This window comes from Aquarana catesbeiana, linkage group LG04, assembly GCF_042186555.1.
Source record: "Aquarana catesbeiana isolate 2022-GZ linkage group LG04, ASM4218655v1, whole genome shotgun sequence".
In the NCBI taxonomy this organism is placed as follows: Eukaryota; Metazoa; Chordata; class Amphibia; order Anura; family Ranidae; genus Aquarana; species Aquarana catesbeiana.
Window position 1 is genome coordinate 214789386 of NC_133327.1, and position 20222 is coordinate 214809607.

A 20222-nucleotide genomic window follows, 5' to 3' on the forward strand; every position below is an offset into this window, starting at 1 on the left:
CAATGTACAAACAGTGTCTTAAAAACACAAAAAGAGGTATACAAAAACAAATTATAAAATATATAATATAGTATACACCACACAGAACTAATTCATAGCAGGTTTCCCCGATACAGTTTCTGTTAGGGTGGGGTATAAGTATTCCTCTACCGGTTTCGCGATATAACCGCTTCTTCAGGAGATGAGGGGTCTATAGGAAAACAATATATTAAAAGATATACAGAGAAAACAAATAATTGCGAAGCATGGCAAAAATAACAAAAGCACGGAAAGATTTGCTCACCCAAATGGACCAGACATGGCTAACAGCAGAATCCCACAAATTCCCCCCCGGCGGACAAGGGGGAGTACAAAAGACCATCTCTAGTTTAAAATAAATCAAATATGAGATATGAGTTGTAAATATTATTAATTATTATCATAAAAAATGAAGGTGCTAATGGGTGAAAAATTATGGTGATGAGAAACCGATATAGGGTGCCTGTGTGGTTTCGATTAAGGAAAGGTTAGGCGAGAAGAGAGGTATGGGGGAAAGAAGGAAGAGAGAGAAGGGAAACGGGAAAAGGGGAGGGGGAGGGAGAAAGGGGGAAGGGGGGACAAGAGGGGGAAAGGGAGGAGGGGAAAAAGGGGGGGAGGGGTAAGGGGGGGAGAGGGAGAAGAAAGGGGGGAGAAGGAAGGAAAAGGGGGGATAGGAGGGAAAGGAAAGAAACCATCCCAGAAAATTAGAAAAACACCACACCGCATACTGTATAGGGGTCTCACCAAATTACAATATACTGACAGAAAGGATTACTGGGACTGGATTGTTGAACGGGCAGAAAGGCTTGAGTGTACGTATACATAGTCCAGAGTAGCTATCCAGTTAAAACGAGAGCCACTGGGTACTGTAGATCTAGATAGCTGGTATGTCTGACAGGTCTCTGGGTGAGAGCACTGGCTGCAGGAAAAAGCACATAAGGGGGACTCTGTAAACAAACAGTTACAGAGTATGAGGAAGCGAAAGGGAGTGGGTGGAATAGATTACCAGAGGTCCGGAACAAACTGGAGAAGGATGTCTCCACAATGATGACATATCTGTACTTCTGCCCGTGCATCTGCCCAGCATGGAGAGGTATTGCTGCTCATCTAGCAGTCTATGAGGACTGCTATAAGAGCTCCCCAACCCTGCGAGCGTCAACGTACGTCGCCGAGGGCGGCATCTGACATCACGGGGTCAGTTTACCCACACTGCGCAGGTGCACAATTCCATGCTACTGCGTGTGTGTGTCCCGATGGAGCCCATAGGCCAAGAGATCCAGGCCAATCAGGGCAAGCCAGGGCGGCAAGAGCCGCCTCTGGCCAGGGTAAACACAAGTCCGCCGGGGAGAATAACAAGGGGGAAGTCATGCCACCAAACCACCACAAGGGGGAGCAGACCGACCGTACACAGGAATACAAGGTCTGATGTTTACAAATGGATATACACCAAGATGAAAAAAAAAAAAAAATTTTTAGAAAACATATATTAGATAAAATTAACATACTGGAATAATTAAACCAGAGTATCACCAAGAATATATCACAATCAGGGGGTAAGGATCATCCATGTGAATCTGAGCAATGAACATTTGGGAGGCCAATAGTATTCATAACATTATGACCAATTAAGATCTGTTTCCATTCAGGGGAACAAACAGACAATAGGGTAGGACAGGCAGGAGAAGGGGGAAAAAAGGGAGGAGGAAGATGGGGAAGAGGGGGAAGGAAAAATAGCGAGAAGGGAGGGAAGAAACAAACAAAAATACAAAAGAACGCACAAGACGCACAGATGGCGCAATAGGCGCGCCAGGACACACAGAGGGAATACCAAAAATGGTGGAGGGGGAAGGAGGGGGCCGCACAAGGACTCACAACAATTTATAAAAAAGGTTTATAAGAGATCATCTCATTCAGGCCTGGGGATAGGTGGTGTTGAGCCTTTCGATTTATAGTGTCTCTCTCTGTAGGATCGTTTGGTCCCAATCGCCACCTCTAGGGCTTGGTTGAACCACTTCAAGAACCAGAAATTGAACCATAGAGACATCATAGCGATGATATAGTCCTATGTGTCTACCTATGGTGGTAAGTTTGCCATTATCAGAATAGTAAAGATGATCTCCTGTCCTTTGTCTAAGTTGTCGGATAGTTTTTCCGACATAGAATGCTTTGCACCTGCATACTATCAAGTAAATAACTCCCCTCGTTCCACAATCTGCAAAGGCGTGAAGATAGAACTTCACCATTAGGTAAGGTGAAGTATTTACCTTCTAAAACCCATGGGCACTGGGGACAATTGCCACATCTATAAGTACCAGGAGGTCCGAGTCTAGGGTTTTTTTCACCACATAGTGGCTAGAAGTCAAACAATCGCATAAAGAACGAGCCCTACGAAATACAAGTTCTGGGGCAGATCGTACATGCCTATGCAGGATGGGATGTTCAACGAGTAGATGCCAGTGATTGGACAGAATAGTTCTCAATGTTTTGTGATGAGCTGAATATGTGGTTATGAATTTGACAGATTCATTAGCAGGGGGTGGATTGGGATGTTTATTTACTAAAGAATTTCTCGGACGCGAAAGGGCTTTATTAAAGGCCCTTCTAAGGTTAGTAGGAGAATACCCTCTTAGTAGTAATCTTTCACGCAGAATGTTGGCTTGAGTCCTGAAGTCACTCTCAAGCATACAATTCCTTCTAAGGCGCAAATATTGCACAAAGGGTATGCTACGTACCAATGGTTTAGGGTGGGCACTGGTTGCGTAAAGTAGTGTATTCCCAGCGGTGGGTTTCTGGAATAAATCGGTGCCCAGTGTGCCATCAGGATGTTTGATAATGGACAGATCCAAAAATGGGATCTGGTCATTATCTCAGTGAAAGGTAAATTTAAGATTGAAGTCATTATCATTAATATTCTGAATAAACTCCAAGAGTCTCTCCCTGGTCTCACTCCACACCAGGAACAGGTCATCTATGAACCTGTACCATAGGAGTATATTATCCAGAAATTCCGAGAATTTATCAATGGAATAAATGTATCTCTCCCATCCACCTAAATAAAGGTTAGCATAGGACGGAGCGCATGATGTCCCCATGGCAACTCCTTGGGTCTACAAAAACAGTTGGTTGTTAAAAGTAAAGTAGTTTTTAGTCAGAATGAAGTGCAGCAGTTTAAGAATGAAGTCATTGAGAGGCCAGGTGGTAGTATCTCTGAGTTCTCCGAGAAAGGATCCAGCCATCCAGACGCCCTGCTCGTGGGGGATTCTTGAGTACAGAGCCTCGACATTGATAGCCACGAGCAGGGCATCCAGAGGGATCTAGACCCCCTCCAGATGTTGTAGGAGATCTGTGGTATCTCTGATGTATGACGGAAGACGTCGCACATGGGGCATCAGGAAGGCATCAACAAACTTGCTTACATTATCCGTTAGGGAGCCAATCCCAGAAACGATAGGTCTCCCAGGAGGGGTATGTACATTCTTGTGAGTCTTAGGAAGGGCATAAAAGGTAGGGATCTGAGGAAACTTGAGAACAAGGAACTCCAATGTGTCCTTGTCAATGAGGCCTAGCCTGAAGGCCTCAATGCAAAGGACTTGGAGTTCCAGAGAAAAGGTTGACACCAAGGGTGGGGAAATGGGTTGATACCAGTGGTGGTTGTTAAGAATGGTCAAGCACATACGTTGGTATTGACTATGCATCATCAAGACGATGTTGCCAACTTTATCTGATTGTTTTATGACGATATCAGGACATTTTTGGAGAGATTTGAGTGCTTTTGTTTGGCCCTTAGTAAGGTTGGAGGGGACATCATGCCACTGTTGCTGCTTAAGATCCCTGATGGTAGCCTGCAAGAATGCCCAAATGGTCGGGCATGTCATTAAATCTGGGAATCTGCACGAACGCAGTTTACAAGGATTAGGTAAAGGTCCATGAGTGGAGGGAGTAGCCCTCTGAGTAACCGCAGGGGAGGAAGTGATGGGCTGGGAAGATCCCGGATCTTCTATAGCACCCTCATCGTAAAGGAGCATGAGGTCACAGAGCGCCCAAAACTCCTCCATAGTGAAGTGCTGGGTGCGCTCCGTGAGCTCACGCTCCAGGTTCAGTTTATTACGATCTTTATCAAAAATGAATTTATAAGTGAGGTTACGTGCGAATAAATATAGATCCTTGATAGTCTCGGTTACCTTCAAGGCCTCTAGAGGGCAAAAACCTAACCCCAGTTTAAGAACAGAGGATTCATCTTCCGTCAGTTGGTAAGTAGTAAGGTTGATGATATTCAAATTGGAGTTGTGCTGGTGGTGTTGGGTGGGGGCTGTGTGGGTTTTAGCATGTATGAGTCTAGGTTCCCTTGTTGTTTCTTGAGGTCTAAAAAAATCAGATCCTCATTGACCTTGGTGTATTTATTGGCCATCAGTGCAGAGTTGAGAACTTTGGGGATAGTGTCGTGTAAAGTGGATTGACCAGCCGGTCCTTCCATCGGATTAGTAGTGTCTGTGAGTGGGAGGTGTCCATACAGTTTTGGGGTTTTTGGACCTTTTTTATCTTTCTTAGGGTTAGCCGGTGGAGTACTAACACCATAACGTGATCTTTTTTCGTGAAGACTGTGTAGCGGGTGTGGTAATAGAACGCAGATTGCTCTGTTAGGAATATACCAATGATAAAGATGAGTCAGATTTGACTGCAGTAGTGGGGTCTATCGTGTTGGAAACACGAGGGGGACCCCTCCTACCCAACTTTCTTCCTGACCAACAGTATGCATATCTCTCCACAAATGCAGACCTATCCTTGCTCAATTTATTTTGCTTTTTTTAAGAATAATATCCTTATTGAGTGTTTCCAATCGCTCCTTGAGTTCTTTCCACTTGGCGACAAAAGTAGGGTTGTCTGCCAGGTGGGAGTACTCAGAGTTTAAACGTTCAATCTCTTGATCAAGGACAATCATATCTTGGGTTTATTGAGTAATAAGTAATTTCATAAGGTCAAGGCTAGAATTGGTCAAAATATTTTCCCACGATTTTTTTAATTCAGTTGTCGGGTCTTTAATGGTGGGGAAAATATGGCCTCTCAGGCCGATTGGGCAGATCTTCTCTGTGACATACGTTTTAAAGTACCGTATTTATCGGCATATAACACGTACTTTTTTCCCCTTAAAATCAGGGGGAAATCGTGGGTGCGTGTTATATGCCGATCCCCCGCCGTTTGTGAGCCTTTCGGCCGCTCTTGGCCATTCTCAACGGTTTTCGGCTGCTCTCGGCCGCTCTCTGCCATTCTCGGCGGCTTTCGCCCGCTCTCAGCAGCGACATTTTTAAAAAGGCAAGGTACTGACAGTACAGACTGTCTGCAAATGCACAAGGGCAAGGCTGTAATTGACACTGACAAGGATGCAATGATGGACACTAACAAAGATGCAAAGATGGACACTGAACAGGCTGCAATGATGGAAACTGACAGGACACTGACAAGGATGCAATGATGGACACTGACAAGGATGCAATGATGGACACTGACAAGGATGCAATGATGGAAACTGACAAGGCTGCAATGATGGACACTGACAGGACACTGACAAGGCTGCAATGATGGACACTGACAGGACACTGACAAGGCTGCAATGATGGAAAAGGCTGCAGATGGACACTGACAAGGCTACATTGATGGGCATTTAAATGTAAGTTTTTTTTCCTTAAACTTCCCTCCTAAAGGTTTTTTTCCTTAAAATTCCCTCCTAAACTTGGGGTGCGTGCTATACGCCGGCGCGTGTCATACACCGATAAATACGGTGTATAACGTATAACGTAGTGTGCCAATGTAGATGTGATTTGCGTTTGAGCAAGCTGAACGTCTTTGCAAAGAACGTCTTAATATCATTGTCCATTTTATGGTCGTTTAAACAAGCTGTCTGTAAAGTTGTCATAAAACCTGCCAAAACTGTACCAAGAACATCCATTGTTCAGAAACCTTGACAGAGGGCTTAGCCCTGATTGTAATATGGTGATCAAAAAAGGGGTGGGATTTGAATCTAAGAAATAATAATAGGAAGTTAAAAGATTGAGGCACTCAAAAAGTGCAGCGATCGATGAAAATCAATGATGGCTGAACAGAGTGAGGGGTGTGTTATCCACCCTATAAATATATTCAGATGTTGAGTATAGCCTCACATAGCATTCAGATAACAGCAGTAAGGGAGTACCATCATCCAGATCAACATATGTAATTAGGGAGGGTGAAGATGTGGGGGTAGTTGCCAAAGCTAACCCATACACATAGACACCTAGGGGGAATTAATGGACTTTCTCGGTACTGATATAACCACAAAATTTGATTAAAAAATACAAAATTTTATTCTGTAACAATGTACAAACAGTGTCTTAAAAACACAAAACACAATTTCTGGTTCTTGAAGTGGTTCAACTAAGCCATAGAGGTGGCGATTGGGACCGAACGATCCTACAGAGAGAGACACTATGGATCGAACGGTTCAGTGCCACCTATCCCACAGGCCTGAATGAGATGATCTCTTATAAACCTTTTTTATAAATTGTTGTGAGTCCTAGTGCGGCCCCTTCCTTCCCCCTCCCCCGTTTTTGGTATTCCCTCTGTGTGTCCTGGTGCGCCTATTGCGCCATTTGTGCGTCTTGTGTGTTCTTTTGTATTTTTGTTTGTTTCTTCCCTCCCTTCCTGCTATTTTTCCTTCCCCCTCTTCCCCATCTTCCTCCTCCCTTTTTTCCCCCTTCTCCTGCCTGTCCTACCCTATTGTCTATTTGTTCCCCTGAAAGGAAACAGATCTTAATTGGTCATAATGTTATGAATACTATTGGCCTCCCAAATGTTCATTGCTCAGATTCACGTGGATGATCCTTACCCCCTGATTGTGATATATTCTTGGTGATACTCTGGTTTAATTATTCCAGTATGTTAATTTTATCTAATATATGTTTTCTAAAAAAATGTTTTTTTTTTTCATCTTGGTGTATATCCATTTGTAAACATCAGATCTTGTATTCCTGTGTACGGTTGGTCTGCTCCCTCCTGTGGTGGTTCGGTGGCATGACTTCCCCCTAGTTATTTTCCCTGGCGGACTTGTGTTTACCCTGGCCAGAGGCGGCTCTTGCCGCCCTGGCTTGCCCTGATTGGCCTGGATCTCTTGGCCTATAGGCTCCATCGGGACGCACACACGCAGTAGCACGGAATCGTGCACCTGCGCAGTGTGGGTAAATTGACCCTGTGATGTCAGATGCCGCCCTCGGTGGCATACGTTGATGCTCACGGGGTTGGGGAGCTCTTATAGCAGTCCTCATGGACTGCTAGATGAGCAGCAATACCTCTCCATGCTGGGCGGATGCACGGGCAGAAGTACGGATATGGTAAGTCATCATTGTGAAGACATCTTCTCAGTTTGTTCCGGACCCCTGGTTACCTATTCCACCCGCTCCTTTTCGCTTCCTCCTCATACTCTGTAACTGTTTGTTTACAGAGTCCCCCTTATGTGCTTTTTCCTGCAGCCAGTGCTCTCACCCAGAGACCGTCAGACTTAGCAGCTATCTAGATCTACAGTACCCAGTGGCTCTCGTTTTAACTGGATAGCTACTGTGGACTATGTATACGTACACTCAAGCCTTTCTGCCCGTTCAACAACCCAGTCCCAGTAATCCTTTCTACCAGTATATAGTAATTTGATGAGACCCCTATACAGTATGCGGTGTGGTGTTTTTCTAATTTTCTGGGATGGTTTCTTTCCTTTCCCTCCTATCCCCCCTTTTCCTTCCTTATCCCCCCTCCCCTCCCTTTCCCCCTTTTTCTCCCTTTCCCCCTTTTTCTCCCTTTCCCCCTTTCTTCCTCCCCCTCCCCTTTTCCCTTTTCCTCTATCTCTTCCTTCTTTCCCCTATACCTCTCTTCTCTCCTAACCTTTCCTTAATCTAAACCACACAGGCACCCTATATCGGTTTCTCATCACCATAATTTTTCACCCATTAGCACCTTCATTTTTTCTGATAATAATTAATAATATTTACAACTCATATCACATATTTGATTTATTTTAAACTAGAGATGGTCTTTTGCACTCCCCCTTGTCCGTCCGGGGGAATTTGTGCGATTCTGCTGTTAGCCGTGCCTGGTCCATTTGGGTGAGCAAATCTTTCCGCCCTTTTGTTATTTTTGCCATGCTTCGCAATTATTTGTTTTCTCTGTATATCTTTTAATATATTGTTTTCCTATAGACCCCTCATCCTCCTGAAGAAGCGGTTATAACACGAAAACCGGTAGAGGAATACTTATACCCCACCCTAACAGAAACTGTACCGGGGAAACCTGCTATGAGTTAGTTCTGTGTGGTGTATACTATATTATATATTTTATAATTTGTTTTTGTATACTTCTTTTTGTGTTTTTAAGACACTGTTTGTAAATTGTTACAGAATAAAATTTTGTATTTTTTAATCAAATTTTGTGGTTATATCAGTACCGAGAAAATCCATTAATTCCCCCTAGGTGTCTATGTGTATGGGTTGCTTTGGCAACTACCTCCACATCTTCACCCTCCCTAATTACATACGTTAATCTGGATGATGGTACTCCCTTACGGCTGTTATCTGAACGCTATGTTTCATATCTTACCAGCCCTTAGGTATGGTGGCAAATGGTGGATTAATAGGGCTAGTAGTTACAAAGAGATTATTTGTGTTTTCTTTTAATCTTGCAGGAAGGAGGACACTACATGTCTGTTAAGATCAACAGGAATTTTCTGTACTTTCTGAAAATTCTCTCAGCTTAAAAGGTGGAAGCTAATGCGGACTCCCTGCCGACAATGTCCCGCAAAGGAAAGGACGATCGGTGCCCCAAGAAGCTCACCGCATTCTTCCTTCAACCAGCTCCGAGAACAAAGCTCTCCCAAGATGGTGCCGCAGCCCGGGCCTCATGCTCTCCCTCCTCCTACACAGACCTCCCTGATTCTGATCCGCACAACCAAAATGGCGGATTAGCAGCTGCATCCCCCTGTCACTTGCCTCCGGCCAGCCCAGCCTCCCAAAGCCCAGCTAAAGCCAGGATGAGGATGGAACCTAACCACCAGGTCGCAGTGAGTACAGAATCCCTCAGAGACTGCTACATCACATCTGCAGTCACCCGTAGCATCCTTTCCCACCACTGGCCAGCCTGTACTGGATACGACCATGAAAGACATGTTATTGTCACTGCAATCCTAACTCATGGCTAACTTTTCCTCACTCATCAATAAATTTACATCTGATATGCAACATATGGATCACAGGGTACAGTACATAGAAAACAAAATGGAGGAGTGTACCGACACAGTAAATGATCTAGTTGATGTGTATGGAGAACAGAAAGATAACACATTATGGATCAAAGCGAAACTCGCGGATCTCGAAGATCGATCGAGACACAATAATATAAAAATGCACAGGGTCCCTGAATCCGTTCCACCCGCTGAGCTCCAAGCGTATGCCACCAGCCTTTTCTCTGCTCTAATACCTGAACTGACACCAATAGAGCTTACTATAGACCGCATACACAGTATCCCTAAACCATGGCACCTAGAGGACTCGATTCCCAAAGATGTCCTTATGAGAATTAATTTTTACCAAGCCAAAGAGCTAATTCTCTCAAAAGCCAGAGGAATCGCTACCCTACCTGTGCCATATGACATCCAAATTTATGCGGATCTCTCACAACATACCCTCCAAATGAGGAGACCGTTGAAAACGGTTACCAAAGCCCTCAACGACCACATGCTGGCCTATGTATGGCGTCACCCAGCCACTTTACTGATTACCAGGAATGGCGCACCTCTCCAACATCACGAGTGTCATGAAACTCCTCCACTCATGGGGAATCATTCCAGGGACTCCAATGGAAGGCCCAAGTGCCTCCACCTCCACCAAACCACCCTGCTATGGGCAATACCATCAGGGAAATTTCAAGACCAACTATAAATGACTGTTCCTGTCTACCACATTCCTAGACAACTTCATCTCCGGTTCGGCCAAATGCTTGAATCTACACAGTTACTGAACTTTTCCCCCAGTTTAGTCAGCGGCTCTCAGAGTTTTCCACTGCTGACCATTTCTTTCCCTCCTCCACATTTGTTTTTTTTTTTCGTTTTGTTTCTCCCTTTTTCCTTACAGGACAACAAGCGCATCAGGATCCAGCCTCCAACATATATCAGCATTGCACGCTACTACTCTCCTTAGTGCTAGCTCAATGCAATCTCCATACCACGGTTTGCTGCCTGATCATCCCCTCCACATCTTTTCTGGAACTCCTCCAACAAAGATAGTCCCGCGACCATCTCCCTGCCACCTGGATGCCTGCCCTCTGTAAGCTCTGCACCCGTAAATCTTTCCTCAGCTATACACTGCCCTCCAACTCCAGATCATTACTTTCACTTTTCTCTCACTCAACGCAAAGGGTCTCAACCACCCAGCCAAACAAGCTTCAATGTGGAAAACAGCCTTATCGCTTAAATGCGATGTCCTTTGCATACAAGAAACTCACTTTGACCAAGCAACGACACCTTCTTACACCCACAAAAACTTTCCCTACATATTCAAATCTTCCTACACAAAGAAACAAACAGGAGTGCTTATCGTTATTCCAGACTCTGTTCCATTCCAACTACACAAATGTATTGCAGACCAAGAAGGTCAATTTTTTATTTTAATATGCTCTATTGTCAAAATTCTCAATACACATTGGTATCCCTATATGCTCCTAACCATCACCAAATGCCATTCTTAAGACAGACCATTAAGAAGGCAAAAATCCTCCAACAGGGCCATCTCCTATGAAGTAATGAGAAAACGTCCTGGATAGCCACACTCAAAATGATTATAGCCTTTATTTAGTAAAAACAAACAGAATTACATGCCACAGCAGAAAATGCAGGAAGCTGACGCGTTTCACACTATAAGTGCTTAATGATAGGATATGATTAAGCACTTATTATAGTGTGAAATGCATCAGCTTTCCTGCATTTTCTGCTGTGGCATGTAATTCTGTTCGTTTTTACTAAATAAAGGCTATAATCATTTTGAGTGCGGCTATCCAGGACTTTTTCTCATTACTTCATCGTTACAAGCATTGCCGGGACCTGTGGCTTCCAACATGGAGGAGAGGTCTGTTCCTAATTGACCTTCCTAGTGCAGTGATATTTCTTTCTCAGGGCCATCTCCTACTCTGTGGAGATTTCAATCTAGTAGCAGATAACAAAATGGACACAACCTCAGGCCCTCTAGGAGACACGAATCACCCTTGAGCAACTATATGGCTACCAACGATCTATACGACATGTGGAGATGTTGTCATGCTGACGAACGAGATTACACATCTCTCCCCGTGTTACATGACCTACTCATGAATAGATCTTTTTGTAATAGATAAATGGTTATTGCAAAAAATATCAGCCTCCACCATCCACACTGTTACTTGGTCAGACTACACCCCTATCAGCATTACCCTATCAAGCAAACCTTCCCATCCTGATACATACCTATGGCGAGACAATAACTTCCTTTTACAAGATCCCATGCACGCCTCTACGCTCCTTAAAAATCTGGAAGATTTTATTTCCGTTAATGCTAACTCTGTGGCAGACCCAGCAACAGTGTGGAATGCACACAAGGCAATAATTAGAGGTACCTTTATCCAATTAGACTCCTGAGCAAAGAAAAAGAGGATGCAGCGCTTAGACGAACTGACGGCTGATCTAGCAGTCTCCCTTAACAAAACAAACCCTTCATTGCCTCTCCAAAATAAAATTTTCTCCCTGCACCAGGAACTCAGATCCCTATTACTAGCATCATTCGAGAAATCCCAAAGGAAACTAAAGCTAAAATGTATTCCAATAAATCGGGGAAAGCTATGGCCTCAAAAATTAAAGGGCAACACCTTAAATCTAAAATTCACTTCCTCTATCACCCAACTACCAATGAAAAAATCAATGAAGCAGGAAGTAAAAGACAGCTTTATTCGGCCGCACTTGCGCAGTGCGGCCATGCGGTTCAAGAGGACAGGAAGGCAGAACCAGCATTATCATCTGATCCTTGCAGTGGGCGTAACGACGTGCATGACAACGTCATTGCTGACCGAAAAAACTTTGACCGCACATGCGCACTACGGCCATGCTATCCAGGAAGCGTATAATGGAAGATAACATTATTCGGCCGCACATGTCCAGTGCGGCCGTGCAGTTCAAGAACAGGAAATCAGAACCAGCATAATTACCTCTCACCTGCGATGGGTGGAACAAGGTCAACGCCGACCGGAAGTGATAATGACACATCAGAAAGCTGCACATATGACATAACAACATCCGGAAGGTGAAAATCAAAACGCCTAGACCGGAAGTGATGTAACTAAGGCGCATTCCAACCATGTTTGTATCTCACATTTAAAATAAACAATAAAAAAATAAGAATATTGAGAAATAATATAAAGTTGGTTAAACAAAAAAAAAACAAAACCCTACATAGACCTACATACTTAAGAAATATCTAAAAAATTTGATTAGAAATGTATATTTTAAACAAAAAAACAAAACCCTACATAGACCTACATACTTAAGAAATAGCTAAAAAAATTAGATTAAAAATATATATTTTAAAAGAGCAATTTCCTACATTGAAGAGAGGAATAAGGAGGCTCTCAAAAAAAACAATGCAGCAATCAAAAGATATTAATCGCCCAAAAATATGTAACACTCACAAAAGCTGATGTGGTAGACATATAATGATAAAAATATATATAAAAAAAATCAATAAAATTACATAAATAATATGTAAACACTGCCCCCTAGTGTTAAAACATATAAAAAATTAATTAACTGTTATTAATAAAACAATTTACATCCCAATCGACATTCATGCGGAAAGGGGTGTAGCACTTTAGATCATATATCCAAAGGGTTTCAAGTTTGGAAATTTCCCATTTGGACGAACTTCCACGCCAATGTGGATTGAACTTGTCAATAGCCACAAAGGTAGTTCCCTTAGGATTTTGATTATGGCATTCCAAGTAGTGTCGGGAAACAGTGTGTTTCGGGAATCCCTTCTTAATATTTGTAATTTTAGTAGTCTATACAACATCCAAGATGACCATGATACCCATCAACCCTCCCAAGAGGACATCCAAGCTTTCCTCAATCATATCAAACTCCCATCCCTATCCCAGCAACAACTCTCTACTCTCAATGAACCATTCACTATCCAAGAAATCCTACAAGTTATTCACAAATTACCAAACTCCAAATCACCAGGCCCAGATGGGTTTACTGGTGATGACTACAAAAAATTCCAGCACCTTCTAGCGCCACTCTTATGTAAAGTTTATAATAACGTTGCTTCCTCTTCCTCTTTCCCTTCTGAAAAGCTAAGTGCACTTGTAGTGACAATACCTAAGTCAAGCAAAGACCCTACGACACCTAAAAACTTCCGACCAATATCCCTACTTAACATTGATTTGAAAGTCTATGCAAAACTCATAGCAGAAAGATTGATAGATATCCTCCCAACCTTAATCCACCCCGACCAATCAGGATTCACTAAGGGGCGACAAATCTCTGATGCAACACATCGCATAATCAATATCATTCACCACGCTGAGTCCTTTGGAACGCCTTCTCTGCTCCCTTCTTTGGATGCGGAGAAGGCATTTGACAGGGTTCACTGGAACTACCTAGCCTCAGTTCTCGCCAAATTTGGTTTCGATTGCCAAATTCTCAAAGCAATCATGGCCCTATATACAACACCATCAGTACGCATATACACGTCTAATATCCTCTCCTCTCCCTTACAAATAACTAATGGAACTAGACAAGTGTGCCCCCTGTCACCCCTAATCTTTAACCTACTAAAGGATCCCTTAGCGGAACATATTAGAGCGAACACCCAAAAATCCGGGTCCCCATTAACACACACGACCACAAGATCAGCCTAGTCGCTGATGATGTAATTTTAATGCTTAGCAATCCCATGACATCACTACCCGCAGTACAAGAAATGCTTTCCTGGTCCAAATCTTCTATCCTTAACCTAGGAATAGACGCAACTTCTAGCAACCTTCTCCAAAACCTTTACCCCTACGTATGGGCGGACAATAATGTACCCTATCTAGGAGTACAGCTGACCAAATCCACTAAAACTCTCACAATCTGGGGAACCATAGAAGCGTCCTATGTACCAGGTCACTCCCTTTACCCCTGGCTCGCTAGTACAGTGCTGAGAGCTAGAATACCTAAGCATATTCCTCCTACCATGAAAGCCTTGATTAAAGCTTGGAATATACTAATCCAATCAGCCCATTCCACCACCCTAAAGATCCCTATCTCAGCTCTACACCACGTCATGGATTCAATATCCTTCACAGCATGGCAATCAAAAGGGATAAACTACATTAATGACCTCTTTAGCATTGACAACATCAACCCTTTCCTACAATCCAACATGAATTTCATCTCCCAAACTCGGACCTCTACAAATACATTCGTACAAAACACTGCAAATAAACATTCCCTCTATGGCCATACAAAATCCCCTCCTCAGCTTGGAAATACTACACCACCAGTACATTGCATACCAAAGGGATCTCGCTCTTTTATAACATTCTACAGCAAAAACGCGCCTTTACTAAAACTGCTCCCCTACTCAAATGGGAAGATGGCCTAAAATGCACTTATACCAACATACAATGGACTACAGCCTGTAAAGCCACATTTAAAGCCACCAGTTGTTCTACCATATGGGAACTTACTATCAAACTACTGCTCAGGTGGTATCTGACCCCTGACAGAATTTCTCGATTCCATCATACCACTTCTGCTTTATGCTGGAGACACTGGGGCCACAAAGGCGACCTCCTCCATACCGTCTGAGGATGCCCTAAACTGACAGCATTCTGGACATCCACATTCAGACTCATATCCCAAGTCGCTCAACTCCACATCACTCCCTCTCCTACCCTCGCACGTCTATCTCTGGAAATCGAAATACTCCCTTACCACATGCAACACATAACGACCCATATCCTCCTAGCAGCCAAACTTACCATCACAAAATGATGGAAAAATCCAGACCCTCCCACCATACAAGATGTGATAGATTTAACCCAACTATTTAACCCAACTACACTACACCAATGAACAAATCACAGCAATTCACTCCGACAAACTAAAACAATCCACTTACAAGTGGCAACCGTGGATTAAATGGAAAACGTTAAACCTATGACTCCTGTATGTACACCACAATATTGAACTCCTGTAATATTACTACAATTGCTGATACTGTGCTGTTCTCCCTCCTTTCCTCTCAGTATCCTGTCCTTTGAAAAAATCAATAGAGGTTGAGGGGGTTGTCTCTGCTGCTGGACACAGTGTGTTTCCAACATGGGGTGCTTGCAGTGAGAGACGACAACCTTCACCTCTTTCTAAACTAGTAATTGAATGCACCTATCGAGCTCCAACATACATGTAACTCTGATTTTGACATCTGTATTCAATTGCTGTATACCTCTTCTCAGTTTTGTTATGTGACAGATACTGTTTCCTCTATTATTTCTGTGAAAATCAATAAAAACTATTGAACGAAAAAATAGAGGTTGCTAGTCAGAGGCATAACTAGAACCTTCAGGCTCCTGGTGCAGGAGACCATGAAGGGTTCCCCTGACCCCTCTGGCCAGGGCCCTTCCCATCGGTCACAGGGACCTTTCTATTGGTTCCGGGGCCCTTCCCTCCGAGCCTGGGTCCCTTCTTTCCAAGTGTTCTGGATCCTGGAGGACACTCCAAGGATTTAGGACACTTGGGGCATATTGTATATGTTCTGCAGCCTGACTTTCAAGATTTAGGACACTGAGGACTTGCACAGCAATTTATTTTTCTTAAGGGAGGGGTCTTATATCAATCACAGGTGGGAGATGTGATCAAATGATCTCTCCTGTTCTGTAATAGGTTCAACAGGTCTGGTTTTGTTAGCAGACATTCACCGAGAGCGTATAGCTCTAACTAAAAGGGAAATAAACAAGGATTAAGCTTAGAAACTAAAGGAAAACAAAGAACTTTAACCCTAATTGGGGTACAATTACTCAGGACTCTGCTGAAAAATATAAATAAATGTTTTATGAGCTCAGGGAATTTTCTTAGCCTTATTATGTCTTGTGAGTGTTATACCATTCTATCCATGGTTGCCAGTGGGGAAGGAACTTTGCGTATTTTCCCTCTATTGACGCCAGCATACTCTCATTAGTGTAGTAAATAAATAGTTGACGAATGGCTTCTTTTACCTCTGGAGGGTTCGGAGATCTCTATAGTCTTTAGTACTAGTCATAGTCAGAGTATTACTAGTTTAGCCACTAGAAATAGATGGGTGGTGAATTTCTTATGGAGTGGTGGTATGTCTTCAATGCGCACATTTAAGAGGGCTAGAGAAGGGAAGTATTGCATGGGTTGACCTGTCACTTGCTGGAGGATTGTAAATATGCTGGACCAAAATTTAACCAGCCTCCCACAGGTCCATAGAATATGAAAGCTGGTGCCTGGCTGTGCACAGTTCCTCCAACACAAAGGGGGTGTGGAGGGGTCAAATTTAGCGATCCTGTATGGTGTCAGGTAACATCTGTGTGTGACCTTGTGGTAGAGTTCCCAAAGATTGGTGCATTTAGTGGCTGGGTGAGTGTGTTGTAGAGCTTTGTGCCACTGTTCTTCCGAAAAGGAGTCGTTGAGATCCCTCTCCCATGCTAGCATGGAGTTTGTTTTCACAAGTATAGACTTGTCATTGAGGAAATTGTAGAACAATGAAATACCTCCTCTATGACTTTCCTTAGAAGTGAGGTGGATTTGGAACTGCCAGAATAAGTTATATTTGAAAGTGTTATTGCTTTTAAGATAGGATGCTATGCGGATGTAATTAAATTGTTCTAAATTAGGTAGGCCATACTCCATTTGTAAGTCGGCCAATTATTTCATAATTTTGCCCAAATATAGATCTGATACCCATTTTATTCCCCATTTTGTCCACCTGTCCAGGTTTAATTCAGGAATTATCAATGCTAGTGTGGATGTGGGTCTTGATAGGGGAATAGTAGGGGTTGATAGAGATTTGGATAATACCAGGGTTTTCCAAGAATTCAAAGTTGCTAAGACTGGGAGAGGGAAATCTGCGGGTTTCGATTTAAGGTGAGGGAAAGCTAAGACATAATCATGTAAGCTACCTCCTAGTATTAGAAGTATTAGAGATTGTTCAATGATCCCCCATAGTGGGGTGTATTGGCTAGGGAACCATCCTCTAAGTTGTGCCAATATTGCAGCTATATGATAGTCAGCAAAGACTGGTAAACCCAATCCTCTTGCTCTTTTTGTCTTACTAAGCTTGGAGAAAGCACTTCTAGCTTTTTTACCCTCCCAGAGGAATCTAGAAAGTATTGTTTGTAAAGCTTGAAAGAATTTTCGGGGGATAGGTATAGGTACTTTATGTAAAGTAATTGAGGTAAGAGTTGCATTTTGAAGGCTGCCATGATAGTGTATATTTGCTTAAGGTTTGTAATCCTTCCTTTAATTTTCTTTCAATTGGGAGGTAGTTATCCTTGAATAGTTGCTCAGGTTGGGAAGTGAAATTTATCCCTAGGTAGGTAATTTCATGGTCATTCCATACATATGGGAATCTAGCTTGCAGATTAATTTTATCTTGTGGAGATACACCCAGATCTAAAATGTAAGATTTGGTGTTGTTTGGGTCCTTTGTAGTACAACACCATACCATGCCTTTGAAGTAGATGAGATATATGCACCAGGGAAGACACCGTATTTGTGAGCATTAAAATCACGTAAGCTGCAAAAAGGCTTATGACTAGGGATGAGCCGAACACCCCCCTCTTCGGGTTCGCACCAGAACGTGCGAACAGGCAAAAAAATTGTTCGAACCCGCGAACACCGTTAAAGTCTATGGGACTCGAACATGAATAATAAAAAGTGCTAATTTTAAAGGCTTATATGCAAGTTATTGTCATAAAAAGTGTTTGAGGACCTGGGTTTTTTTGGGAGCAGTGATTTTAATAATGATAAAAGTGAAACAATAAAAGTGTAATATTCCTTTAAATTTCGTACCAGGGGGTGTCTATAGTATGCCTGTAAAGGGGCGCACGTTTCCTGTGTTTAGAACAGTCTGACAGCAAAATGACATTTCTAAAGGAATAAAAGTTATTTAAAACTACTTGTGGCTATAATGAATTGTCGGTCCGGCAATACACATAGAAGTTCATTGATAAAAACAGCATGGGATTCCCCCACAGGGGAACCCCAAACCAAAATTAAGGAAAAAAATGCGTGGGGGTCACCCGAAATTCCATACCAGGCCCTTCAGGTCTGGTATGGATTTTAAGGGGAACCCCGCGCCAAAATTAAAAAAAATGGCGTAGGAGTCCCCCTAAAAATCCATACCAGACCCTTATCCAAGCATGCAACCTGGCAGGCCGCAGGAAAAAAGGGGGGGATGAGAGAGCACACCCCTCCTGAACCATACCAGGCCACATGCCCTAAACATTGGGAGAGTGCTTTGGGGTAGTCCCCCAAAGCACCTTGTCCCTATGTTGATGGGACAAGGGCCTCATCCCCACAACCCTTGCCTGGTGGTTGTGGGGGTCTGTGGGTGGGGGCCTTATCAGAATCTGGAAGCCCCCTTTAACAAGGGGACCCCCAGATCCCACCCCCCATGTGAAATGGTAATGGGATACAAAAGTACCCCTACCATTTCACAAAAAAAGTGTTAAAAATGTTAAAAATGACAAGAGACAGTTTTTGACAATTCCTTTATTTAAAGTCTTCTTCTTTCCATCTTCTTCGGGTCTTCTTCCTTCTTCCTTCGGTTTCTTCCTCCATGTTCTTCTTCCTCTGGTTCTTCCTCCGATCCTCAGCTTCTTGCTCCGGTGTTCTCGTCTGGCATCTTCCTCTGTGGTGTCTTCTTCCCTGCTTCGTTCTTGGGCCGCTCCGTATCCATGGGAGGCTCTCTCTGTGTGACGCTTCTCTTCTTCTGACACTTCTTATATAATTGAGGGCGGGGCCACCCAGTGACCCCGCCCCCCTCTGATGCACAGGTACTTGATGGGGACTTCCCTATGGCCTTCCCCGTGATGTCAGGGGGGGCGGAGTCACCCGTTACGTGAAGGGCCTGGTATGGAATTTAGGGGAACCCCATGCCATTTTTTTTTAAATTTTGGTTCAGGGTTCCCCTGTGGGGAAATCCCATGCCGTTTTTATCAATGAATCAATGTGTATTGTTGGACTGACAATTCATTAATAGCCGCGAGTAGTTTTAAATGACTTTTTTTCCTTTGAAATGTCATTTTGCTGTCAGATTGTTCTAAGCACGGGAAACATGTGCCCCTTTACAGGCATACTATAGACACCCCCTAGGTATGAAATTTAAAGGAATATTACACTTTTATTGTTTCACTTTAAGCATTATTAAAATCACTGCTCCCAAAAAAAGTCAGTTTTTAAAACTTCTTTTTGCATTGATACGTGTCCCCTGGGGCAGGACCCAGGTCCCCAAACACTTTTTATGACAATAACTTGCATATAAGCCTTTAAAATTAGCACTTTTGATTATTCATGTTCGAGTCCCATAGACTTTAACGGTGTTCGCGTGTTCGAACTAATTTTTTGCCTGTTCACATGTTCTGGCGCGAACCGAACAGGGAGGTGTTCGGCTCATCCCTAATGCTCATCCATGCCTCATCTGTGCTCATCCATGCTTATCCGTGCCACATCAGTGCTCATCCATGGCACATCAGTGCTAATTCATGCCACATCGGTGCTAATTCATGCCACATCAGCTCTCATCCGTGCCCCATCAGTGCTCATCCATGCCACATCAGTACTCATCCGTACCACATTCATGCCACATCAGTACTCATCCGTGCCACATCAGTTCTCATCCACTACACTACAGTGCCCATCAGTGTCTCACAAAAGTGTAATAGGTAATCAAATTAGATGTGCAATGTATGTTCCTGATGGTGCTTCCTGCATGTTGGGAGTATGTATGTGGCCAGCCTATGGCTGTGTCTCACACATGTGGTATTCCCATACTCAGGAGGAGTAGCAGAATATATTTTGGGGTGTAATTTTTATATTTCAAAAAGTTTTATTTTTGAAGAATGAAAGTCATATACAAGAAAAAGACAAGAGAAACACAAGAAAT